The sequence below is a fragment of the Aegilops tauschii genome, chromosome 2 (genome assembly GCF_002575655.3).
Source record: "Aegilops tauschii subsp. strangulata cultivar AL8/78 chromosome 2, Aet v6.0, whole genome shotgun sequence".
Classification (NCBI taxonomy): domain Eukaryota; kingdom Viridiplantae; phylum Streptophyta; class Magnoliopsida; order Poales; family Poaceae; genus Aegilops; species Aegilops tauschii.
This window is the reverse complement of record NC_053036.3, coordinates 335,775,811-335,788,146: the sequence shown is the minus strand read 5'-3', so window position 1 is coordinate 335,788,146 and position 12,336 is coordinate 335,775,811.

Below are 12,336 nucleotides of genomic sequence, written 5' to 3'. Positions count from 1 at the left end.
TGTCCTACTCTATTACAAGACTCCCCGAGTCCAAAAGGTGAGGCATTGTTTTAAAGTGTAACCATGAGCCGCCTAAAAATCAAGATGTTTGTTGGGTCGAAGCTTCTGGCTCATCCCTCTCCGCTCCTCCGGCTGATTCCATGACCTGGAAGGTTGATGATTTCCAGTCAATGCCGCTCAAAGCTTCAAATTGAGCCTCGTCATCAATTAACCCGGCCGGGTCAACTTCTGGGGCGAAGGTATGCTTACGAGTCGGAGGGATCAAGCTGATGGCTTCATAGCGTGGAGTGGGGATCCTCTGATTTTCCGCGTCATAGCCCGGCTGATACTTGGTAAGGTCGGTGTCATTCCCAATCAGGGTGGCCACCGGGCGCACGCTCTTCACACAGGCAGCGAAGTCTTTCTGGTCAAAGGGGGTGCCATCTTCCTTCAGGCTGGGATAGCCAAGAGCTATGTCGGCCGGGTCTAGCTCTGGGAGAAAAGCCTTGGCCTGGCTCAGCGCAGCTATAGCTCCGGCTCTTGTAGAGGCCCATCTTAGCTCTTGGAAGCGCTGAGGAAGAACGACAAGCCGCCTGAGTACGTCCTCCAGGTGAGTCGGAACCTCGTTGGACAGAGCCACAATGGCTAACGCACGCTGTGACCCGGTGTAGAGTTGCTCCACCAATGTGTACACGGCCTTCAGTTTGGTCAGAACACTCTGATTTAGGTTGGAGCTTCTGGGACCTGTTTAACAAAGTCAGGTGAGCTGAATGGCAATGGTGGGACTTATAAGACAGAAAAAATGAAAACTTGTTAAAGACTGGCAAAATGACTCACCGAAGATTGCGGAGACCATCTGTGACACATGGCGTTTTAAGCCGGAGAGTTCGGCGGTTCTCTCAGTCAGAGCAGCTTCTGCTTGTTCGGCCCGGCTGAGCAAGGCAGTTCTCTCCTCGGCCCAAGTCTTTCTTTCTGTTTCAAATTTCTTCTTCAGCTTTTCCTGTGCAGCAACACTGAACTCAAATTTGGCATTGGCCTTCCGGGTCTCAGTTTCCTGAGTCTTCAGGCGGTTCTTCAGTTCAGAGATTTCAGATTCCAATGTCTTGCAGGCAGCCTGTATAGATTCCGGGTTACAGTTTAAGAAGTTATCATGCACTATTAAAGTCCCAAGCACTTTGCAAGCAAAGACACTTGGCACTTGGGGGCTAATGTATGCTGAAAGATTCTATTTATAAATGCCGGATCATGAAGGTAAGCCGGAAGTTAAGTCTACAACGTATTCTATCATAAGTAATAGACTTGGGGGCTAGCATGGTAAGAATGACTATGGAGTAAGCAAGCGAGTTGTACCTCAGATTTTTGCTGTATCTGCTTTACCATGTCAATCTCCAGGTCCCGGCTGTTGTGCACCTGATTAACATAGCCGGAGACGATATCTACAATGCTCAAGTTAGCATAGTTGGTGATATCCAGCTTGGTCCTGCGGCGCTCTAGCAGCTCTTCCTTGGCAGAGCATTTAGCCAGCACAGTGGGTCTCCCCGGCTCGACAAACTCTGTCTGGGTGATTACAACGTCCGGGTCATCGACTGGTTGAGCCGGGCTGGGGATCTCCGGGTTATTAGAATCCTCTATGACTTGCTCGTCAGTTGGAGCGGTGGTTTCAGGGGCTGAGGCAGACGGCGGCTCATGAGCAGAAGCCTCCGGTTCAGTCAAGACCGGCTCTTCGACCGGCTTAGTTTTCTTCGCTCTCTTGCTGAGCTTTGCTTGAGCACTGAAAGGACAAAAGGTTAGTACAAAAGCATGAGTAAGATAAGCACAACATAAGCTGATCGTCGTTACCCGGGTGCAGTCTTGAAAGCCGGCAAGTTGGATTGCATGGAGTCACCGGAGGAAGGTGAAGTTTCCTGGTAATTTGAATCAGAAGAGTTGAGTGGTTGACGTGTGATGCCCGCCAAAGGATGAAGAGGATATAAGTTGGAGATAACCTCGGTCCGGCGCTTCCTTGATGCTTCAGGTAAGCCGGAGGAGAGGTCTGCATCCTTGTTGGCCCGGGTTTGCCTCCGGCTCTCATGAATCTGTTGCTTCAAAAGAAATTGAGGATCTTGATAAGCTAAAGGATGCGAAAATCTTACTTTCCGGGTTACTCTTCGGACTTTCAGCCTTGGCAAGGGGTCCGAGTCGGAGAAAAGTATAGTTACCTCTTCAGTCACCGGGTTACTCGCTCCGGTATCATCCTGCGGATAATCAAGTCAATAAGGTGGTTAAAAGACAGACGAAAAACAAAATAAGAGTCTAACGAATCAAAGGTTACCTCTGACTCGGAGCTATCATCTAACTGAAGCAGCTCTGAGGCGCTAGGCTTACTCCCCTTCTTGTGGGGAGCGGCTCTCCTGGCGGCTTTTTTAGCCTTCCTGGCTTTTTTGGCAGCTTCATGGTCATACTTGACCTTCCAGAACTTGTCATTAGCCTGAAAAAATGCAACAAAGGTTTCCTTGAAGTTAAAATGAAAATTGTTAAAATAGAAAGTAAAAGTGCTCAGATTGGTAGCTTACCGCCGGAGCCGGGTTAGCTTGGCAGAAGGGGCTTAAGCCGGTCCTCCCGCAGTCTGTCAAGCTCTCATTCAAGAGGGACTTGGTCATGTCGTCAACGACGTCCTCAGGTAGGTCGTTGCGGCTGTGCCGCAGAGGGTCATCTTTCCGGCCCGTGTAATCACACATTAAGCCGGGGCGGCGGCTCAAGGGGATCACCCGCCAAGAAATCCAGACCCGGACCAGATCAATGCCGTTGAGGCCATTTCCCAGAAGAGCCTTAATCTTGTTGATGGTGGGGATCAGTGGTTGACGCTCAGCTTGAGATAGTTTGTCTGGCAGGGGGTGATTTGGTTCCAGACGCAGGGCATGAAAGCCGGGCAGAGGGTTCTCATCAGCCGGAGAAGTATCCTGGCAGTAGAACCATGTCTGGTTCCAGTCCTTTGGGTGGATTGGCGGCTCAGCATAAGGAAAGAGGCAATCTCTCCGTCGTTGAATGGAGATTCCACCAAGTTCCAAGCTCGGCCCATTGGCGCACTCGTTCTGGCAGTTCACATAAAACAGCTCCCTAAAGAGCAGTAGGCTGGGCTCTTCTCCAAGATATACTTCGCAGAATACTTGAAAGTTGCAAATATTTGACACAGAATTGGGTCCTATGTCTTGCGGCCGCAGATCGAAGAAGTTCAGAACATCTCTAAAGAATTTTGAGCCGGGCAGTGCGAAGCCCCGGCTCATGTGACCAGCAAATATCACAACCTCGCCATCTCTTGGTTGAGGTCTTTCTTCCGACGGGTCAGGGGCACGATAGGACATGACCTCCTTTTTTGGCAGATAACCCGTCTTCACGAAATCAGCTAAAGTATCATCAGTAACGTTGGAGCTCATCCAGTTGCATGTGATGGGTGCCTTGGGAGCCTTGGGCGGCATTGTGAAAGACGAAAGCCTATGACAAAAGGAAATGTCCGGTTCAACTATAAGCCGGAGGAAGTTTACAGTTCAGTATTCAAGATGGCGGCTTATGAAGGGGCCTAATGACATATGGCTGACTGTGTCGGGTTATCTAAGCCGCTGTGGGCATCGTGAGTAATTCAAGTTGTTTAAAACTCTATCATAAATGAGTCGGAAATTTCACAGCGCATGGCCTCTTTTAAGCCGGAGATATGAGCCGCCATAGCTAACAGATGTAATTTTTGACTAAGTGTGGCACAAACAAGTTTCACAAATCGCAGTAATTATTTTGGATCAAACGATCGACTAGAAAGAAAAAATTTCTAGACCTAGAAAACTGATACAGAGAAGTTCATGAGCTCTAAGGAGATCTCTTTGCAAGTAAAGGGGACATGCTACTATTGAAAATGGGTGCGAAACCACAGCCGCACGAGTTCTATATGGTTTCTGGATCTAAGGGGGCCGTGTGGAAGAAACTGTGAAGAAATGGCGACGAACTGCGAAGAACAGGGGAGAACGGCAAGAACCCTAATGCGGATCTACTCTATGGAGTGGCAAGGACTTACGGGTGCTGATGAGTCGCGGAGGTCGCCGCCGTTTTCTCTGGACAGGTCAGGGTGATGCAACGGCCGAGGTTGACGAAGACCAGGAGAGCGGCGGCGGCGGTGGAGCTCGAGCTCTCGGGTGTCAGAGGAGGAAGACGATGGAGGAGATAAGTAAATGAAGGCTTACGGGCCGGGCCTATTTATAAGGTGAGGCTAATAAGTGGGCGCGAGAAACGAGGAGGCCAAGGCGTGATTATCTCGCCACAGAAGCGCCTCGATTTTCGGGATGGCCATTAAAGATAAAGATCTGTTGGAGTATGACAGAATAAAAAAATGAACTTAATGGAAGAAGACGTCACGGCGGGTTACCAGGAATCCAGAAGATGACGTCACGGCGGGTTATAACCTTCGCACAAATATAAGCCGGAAGATTTTCTCTCAAAGGGATGGAAGATTGACATGAACCAGTTCAAATCAATCTGGGGCCTAATGTTGAGGATATAACCATTAGAGTCACCCGCCCAGGAGGGGCCGGGTTACGTAATAGTGGTCATCACGCGAAGCCCAGTACCAAACTTATAGACGGCGGGTCAATAATGGGCTTAAGACCTGGAGATGGCTTAAAGCCCGTAGTGATAACCGCCGTTAAGGTGAAACTTGTAGTGTAAGGCAAGAATAGTTAAGAGTCCAAGCCGGACACTGTTATGAGCCGGCCGGGACTCTGAGAGCCGCTGGGTGTCAACCTCTCTATATAAAGGGACGACCCGGCGGCGGTTTAAGGACAGAAAAGACCAAATCGATAACCAGGCAGGACGGTTTAGCTCCTGGTCGTCGAAACCCTAACGAATACCACCTCAACTGGACGTAGGCTTTTACCTTCACTGTAAGGGGCCGAACCAGTATAACCCTCGTGTTCCTTGTCCCGTTTAACCCCTTTAAGCTTCCTAGCTGCGATGGCTCCACGACTAAGTCCTTGCACGAGGACATCTGCCGTGACAATTCCACGACAGGCGGGGTTTAAAAAAAATCTTTTGAAAATACTTTGTCTTCATCACCATGCATATTCCCGTCCCTTTTTGCATAGCAACTACTCCAGCATCCTACCTACTCCCACCGGCATAACCCTCATAAGGAGATAGGGTCATGCACCATGCAAGTATCAACGAGGAAAGCAACGAAGGCAAACCAGCTCAAGTGGTCACCATTTTATCATGACTTCGATGCAAGCAATGAAAGTGCCATATGACATGCATAAAAAGGGTTTCTTAGACATGGTCAAAGGGCTGCTTGCCTGGCTCAGCAAAGTCTTCTGGGGCCCGCCTGTCATCCCTAACCCTGCGACAGAGGGCCAGCGAGCTCACCGGCGACAATGCAGGGCACGACGAGGCGAGAGGAGGGCAGGGTTGGACTCAGCGCAGAGTTTCCGTTCGGGTGGAGGTGGTTGCGGTCGCCGGGGTGTCCTGGTTCGCCGGCGACGAGGTTCGCGGCGGAGGAGCGTCGGGCGTCGATGGCTCCGGCCGTTTCCGACTGCAAAACAAGCGGGAAAGAGGGGGGAAACGGTCCGTGGAGTGCAGGGGTTCCAGATCGGGGCTTAGGAGCAGTGGGGAGAGCTTCTACCGTGCGGACGACGGCGAGCCACCGCGGCGGAGCTCGAGCTCGAGAGCTTCTGGAGAGGAGCGGGCAGTGTAGGGGGTGACTAGGGGAGTGGGAGAGCGAGTGGTGAGGAGAGGAGGGCTCGGGGAGGCCCTTAAATAGGCGGGCGGCAGTCCACCGAAGAGGTGTGCGCCGGCGATGTAACACCCCGGATGTAACTTTCCATATTTGTAACTCCAACTCTTGCCATTTTTGGCTATGTGTTATGATATTTTCCTTCGTGGTCGGGTGTTGTTTTTCGTTTTGCATTTTGTTCTTGTCATGCATCTCATACCATGTCATCATGTGCATTGCATTTGCATACGTGTTCGTCTCATGCATCCGAGCATTTTCCCCGTTGTCCGTTTTGCAATCCGGCGCTCCCACCTCCTCCGGCGCACCCCTCTTGTTTCTTTTCGTGAGCGAGTGTTGAACGTTCTCGGAATGGACCGAGGCTTGTCAAGTGGCCTTGGTATACCACCGGTAGACTACCGGTCAAGTTTCGTTCCATTTGGAGGTCGTTTGGTACTCCAACGGTTAACCGGGTAACTGCAGATGCCTTCTGTGTGTTGCAGCAAAAGCCCCCTCAAAACCAGCCCAAAACCCACCAAACTCTCTTCCATGCTCTAGGTCGTTCGATCACGATCGTGTGGGCGAAAACCGCACCTTATTTGGACTCTCCTAGCTCCCTCTACCTATATATATGCATCCCTCCCGAAATACGTTCGCAGTCCAAACCCTAACCCGCTCCTCCGCGCCGCCGGACACGTCCGCCACCGGCCGGACATTTCTCCACCGACGCCCGCAGCCAACGGGACGCTGCCACGTGGCGCCCCGCGCCCACATCGCCGCCGGCCCGCAGGGGCCCGTGCGAGGCCCCCCCGAGCCCGCTCCTCCAGCCCGCGCCCCGCGCCCCTTCTTCCTCCCGCGGCTGCCCGCACCAGCCGGCCCCGCCGCCATCGCCGCCGCCGTTCCCGCTGTTCGCCGGCGCCGCCGTGCCACCGTGCCGCCGCCCCTCCGCCCCCCTCGCCCGGCGCCGCCCCTCTCCTCCGCCGCGCCTTCCGCCGCCTCCTTCCTCCACCTCGCCGCCCCACCGTCTCCCACCTCCACGCCGGACGCCGGCGACCTCACCTCTGCTCCGGCCGAAACTCCGGCGGCCCGAGCTCGAAGCCGCCCGATCTAGATCTCGAAGTGGTTTACTTTTCCTTCCCTCTCATTTTTCTCTGTCATTTTTCTTTCACAGTACATGCCCATGTTCATTGCATCGTAACTCTCTGCATATAGCTCCGTTTCGCGTGTGTAATAAATTGAATTGTTCGCCTCATGATGCTCTTCATTTTTTTCCATTGCACCATGTTCATTTGAGGTCATCTTGATGCCCAAAGCTCTGGTGCAAGAGTGCTAGTTGCTGTTATCTGCTGTTACTTATCAGTACTTGAGGATTTGTTATTTTTGTATCATTTAATCTGTGCATCTTATGGGCATGAGCTCTACATGTGTTTTGTTGTATGCCATGCCATATTTACAGAGGTGTATGCCATGTATTTTTGGGATCTCTGTGGTGACTAGCACAAGCATGCAAACTAGGCTCCGTAATGTTTCCGATTTCAGAGACTTGCTAGTTTTTCCAAGTCTGTGACTGCTGTTATTTTGTTGCCATGTAAACTTGATGCTACAGAGAGATCCATGCTTATGTTGGAGATGTTCAGTAAGGATGTTTTCCTTTGTTTGCAATTATGGAGTGCCATAGCATGACTCAATCTTGCTCTACTTTTGCTATAAACTAATTCTGGTAGATTGTTTACGTGTTATTCAATTTTGCCAAGCTTCTTGTACTTGATCCATACATGCTATGTTTTTGCTCTTGCCATGGATAGCTTTATAAACATGCCATCTTGCTGTAGGCATGCTTGTTTTGTCATGCATTGCTTTGTGGTGAGTGCATCAAGCTCACCAAGATGCCTTCATATTATTGTTTCTGCCATGCTCTGTTTTCTGCTGTCTGAAAACTGTTAACGAAACTTGCTATGTTTACATGGTTGCCATCATATCTTCTGGTCCTTTTTGGCTTATGGTCAGTAAGGGACTTTTGTCATATGCATTTAGTAGAATACTGCCATGCCTTGTTTTGCCATATTAAGTTCCTGTAGCATGTTGATGTCGTGCTCTGAACATTGCTACCTGATGCTGTTTCTGCCATGCCCAGTAATTTCACCAAGTCTGTGAACCTGATATCTTTTGCACTTTTGCCATGCTTGTTTGAACCTGCTGTGGTGTGAACTAGCCGTAGCTCAGTGTTCATCTTTTGTCAAGCATCTCCTGTAGATTACTGCCATATGTTTTTTTGCTATGTTAGAGTGCTGTAGCATAGTTTCTTGATGTATCCTAAGTCCTATCATGCTGTTAATCTCAGATTCGGGTCATTCTTGATTTGCTTGCCATTTGTAAACCGTGCATCCGTTTCCGGTGATCTTTATATCGATTTCAACCAAAATCATCTCATCTTTCCAGTGGCATGATTGGTTTGCCAAGTTACTGCTTTGTTCATCATTTTCCTTCCGGAGCACGCATATGCATCGCATATCCCATCTCGCATATCATTCATGTATTGCATCATGTTGCTTGTGCATTTCCCGTGATTGATTGTGGTTCCGTTGCTTGTGTTCTTGTTTTGGGTAGAGCCGGGAGACGAGTTCATGAACGAGGAACCTATTGAGTACGCTTACGAGGATCAAGCTTTCGACAACTCTGAGAACCTTGCAGGCAAGATGACCATACCCTCGAAATCATTTCTATTTTTGCTTTGCTAGTTTGTTCGTTCTATTGCCATGCTGCGCTACCTACCACTTGCTATATCATGCCTCCCATATTTCCATGTCAGCCCCTAACCATCCTTTCCTAGCAAACCGTTGTTTGGCTAAGTTACCGCTTTTGCTCAGCCCTTCTTATAGCGTTGCTAGTTGCAGGTGAAGTTGAAGTTTGTTCCATGTCGGAACATGGATATGTTGGGATATCACAATATCTTTTATTAAGCTAATGCATCTATATATTTGGTAAAGGGTGGAAGGCTCGGCCTTATGCCTGGTGTTTTGTTCCACTCTTGCCGCCCTAGTTTCTGTCATACCGGTATTATGTTCCTTGAGTTTGCGTTCCTTACGCGGTTGGGTGATTTATGGGACCCCCTTGACAGTTCGCCTTGAATAAAACTCCTCCAGCAAGGCCCAACCTTGGTTTTACCATTTGCCACCTAAGCCTTTCCCCCGGGTTTTCGTGAGCCCGAGGGTCATCTTTATTTTAACCCCCCCCGGACCAGTGCTCCTTCGAGTGTTGGTCTGAACTAAGTAGACTACGGGGCCCCCTCGTGGAAACTCGAGGTCTGGTTTTACTCATAGGATGTCTCATCCGGTGTGCCCTGAGAACGAGATATGTGCAGCTCCTATCGGGATTTGTCAGCACATCGGGCTGCTTTGCTGGTCTTGTTTTACCATTGTCGAAATGTCTTGTAAACCGGGATTCCGAGACTGATCGGGTCTTTCCGGGAGAAGGTTTATCCTTCGTTGACCGTGAGAGCTTATAATGGGCTAAGTTGGGACACCCCTGCAGGGTAATATCTTTTGAAAGCCGTGCCCGCGGTTATGAGGCAGATGGGAATTTGTTAATGTCCGGTTGTAGAGAACTTGTCACTTGACTTAAATAAAAATACACCAACTGTGTGTGTAGCCGTGATGGTCTCTTCCTCGGCGGAGTCCGGGAAGTGAACACGGTTGAATTATGAATGACGTAAGTAGGAGTTCAGGATCACTTCTTGGTCATTACTAGTTGACGACCGTTCCGTTGCTTCTCTTCTCGCTCTCTTTTGCGTATGTTAGCCACCATATATGCTTAGTGCCTGCTGCAGCTCCACCTCATTACACCATCCTTTCCTATAAGCTTAAATAGTCTTGATCTCGCGGGTGTGAGATTGCTGAGTCCTCGTGACTCACAGATTCTACAAAAACAGTTGCAGGTGCCGACGATGCCAGTGCAGATGATGGGATCGACCTCAAGTGGGAGTTTGACGAGGAACGTGGTCGTTACTATGTGTCGTTTCCTGATGATCAGTAGTGGAGCCCAGTTGGGACGATCGGGGATCTAGCATTTGGGGTTATCTTATTTTCATTTGGATCTTGACCGTAGTCGGTCTATGTGTGTATTTTGGATGATGTATGAATTATATTTATGTATTGTGTGAAGTGGCGATTGTAAGCCAACTCTCGTTATCCCATTCTTGTTCACTACATGGGATTGTGTGAAGATGACCCTTCTTGCGACAAAACCACAATGCGGTTATGCCTCTAAGTCGTGCCTCGACACGTGGGAGATATAGCCGCATCATGGGCGTTACAAGTTGGTAATCAGAGCCATCCCCGACTTAGGAGCCCCCTGTTTGATCGAATCGCTGACGTTGTTGAGTCTAGAACAAAAATGTTTTGAGTCTTAGGAGTATATATATCGGAGAGTAGGATTCTTTTTACTCCTCAGTCTCTTCGTCGCTCTGGTGAGGCCTCCTGACGTAGAATTTTTGACTCTTCTCTCCTCAAATTTCACTAATTTTTTTTAGGATCACGCGGGTATCTTGGAATCATTCCGATGGTTTTGTGACGAGAACATTGTTCTTGGTGCCTCCTGACATTTAGGGGTTGTGGCAGTGTCCCGGGGAGTTGAGCTCGGAGGTGTTGTCGTCACAATTTTATCGTTGCAGTTCTGGAATACCTGAGTTTCGCCGACATCGAAATCTCTTTTATGCAGTTGTTGGTGAGATCACCTCGACGCCACCCAGTACTGGGGCGGGAGTTCGGGAGTATTGCCATAACTCGTATAACGTATGCTTTTCGAAGGTTGAGGTACACGATTTCCGAAGGTTTCTTGGTTATGTGTTGACGGATGGATACAGGTGGATCTAGGGATTGCTAGTTTGGGTGATATATTTTGTGTCCCCTGTATCCCGAACACCAGATTGCATAACCAGAAAGTTTCGGGAGTTTATAAGTGGGAATTCAAGTAGCTCCTAGGATATCTTTCCGACAGACGCATGATATGAGATTGGGGTTCGACGTCTAGTGGTCCGCCTTTCCACGGTTGGTTTTACAGTGGTCTCATAGTTTCTTAAAGAGTCCTTGGCTATGCCGACTCGGGGACGCTTCGTATGTCATGTGCACTGCCTTGTACATGATGGTGCTGTACGATCGAGCCCGTGTGGGCCCCACCACGAAAACTTCGGACAAAATATCTATCATATGTTTGTTCCGGCTTATTCTGCAAGCCAATACTTTGTTTTGTTTTTAATTGTGGTATTCGAGTTGCTTCGAAATCAAATGTTGATTCCATATCTTTTTCTAAGTGGCTTCTCAATTTATGGAAGTGCGATGATTTACTATGGAATTCATTCGTTCATCCTCGTTCGAATGTTTATTGTGAAGACTATATGTTGCAATTTCTATCCGTTGATTCTACTTGTTTATTTGTCTATCAAGATGCTAACGGATGTCACCCTCTTCAGGATGGCTCCGCCAACGCGTCAGAATCCGGATCGCAATGAAGGGAGTCAGGCGAACCCTCCGCCACCACCTTCGCCTCCGGAGGCATGGCAAGCTATCTTGGCAGCCACCAACGCCAATGCTCAGATGATTCTGCTCTTGCAAGAACGCACCCAAGGGCAAGGCAATCAAGGAAATCAAGGTCAAGGCAACAATCAGTCTCACTTCACTACACTCAACCAGTTTCTCGCAAATCAGCCCAAGTCTTTCAGCTACTGTGCCGAGGCCACGGATGCCGATGATTGGCTCGTGGACATCAACAAGCATTTTGAATGTAGCAATGTCAGGCCTGAGGACTATGTCAAGTTTGCTTCTTTTCAACTCAAGGACCAAGCTGCTGATTGGTATCAACAATACGAAGATTCCAGAGGAGGTCGTGTGATCACTTGGACTGACTTCTGTCGGGATTTCAAAGTGCACCACATTCCACAAAGTGTTGTTGAGAGCAAGCGTGAGGAGTTCCGCAATCTCAAGCAAGGCAACATGTCTGTGTATCAATTCAACATCCAGTTTCAGAAATTTGCTCGCTTCGCTAAACAAGACGTTCCTGATGAAAAGAGCATGATCTATCACTTCAGAGGTGGCCTTAGAGAGGATCTGCAGTTAGCTCTTGTTCTTGTTGAGCCTACTCAGTTTGATCAATTCTATAACATGGCACTGAAGCAAGAGGCTGCTCAGCTCAAGTGTGAGGCTTCTAAGAAGAGAGTCAGGGACGCAGTTCAGTCTTATTCTTCCTCACTTGTGGCTGCTAAGCAACAGAAGTTCTGGTTGCCTCCTCCTCCTCCGTTTCGTCAGCCTTACCAGCAGAAGAACAAAGGTGGCCATGGATCTTCCCACTCTTCCAACTCTGGCTATCAGAACAAGTCTCAGAACCAAGCTCCAAAGTCGAATGCTCCTTATCATCGTCCACTCTCAGAGGTGACTTGCAACAAGTGTCAGCAGAAAGGTCACTATGCTAACAAATGCTTCAACCAAAGGCGCCTTCCGCCTCCTCCTCCTGTCAGATCTTCCAGCAATGCAGTGGTCAAGCATAATCCCAAGTCTGCAAAGGTGAACATGATGAATGCAGCTCAAGCAGAGGAATCTACTGATGTGATAATGGGTAATCTCTCAGTTAATGATATTCCT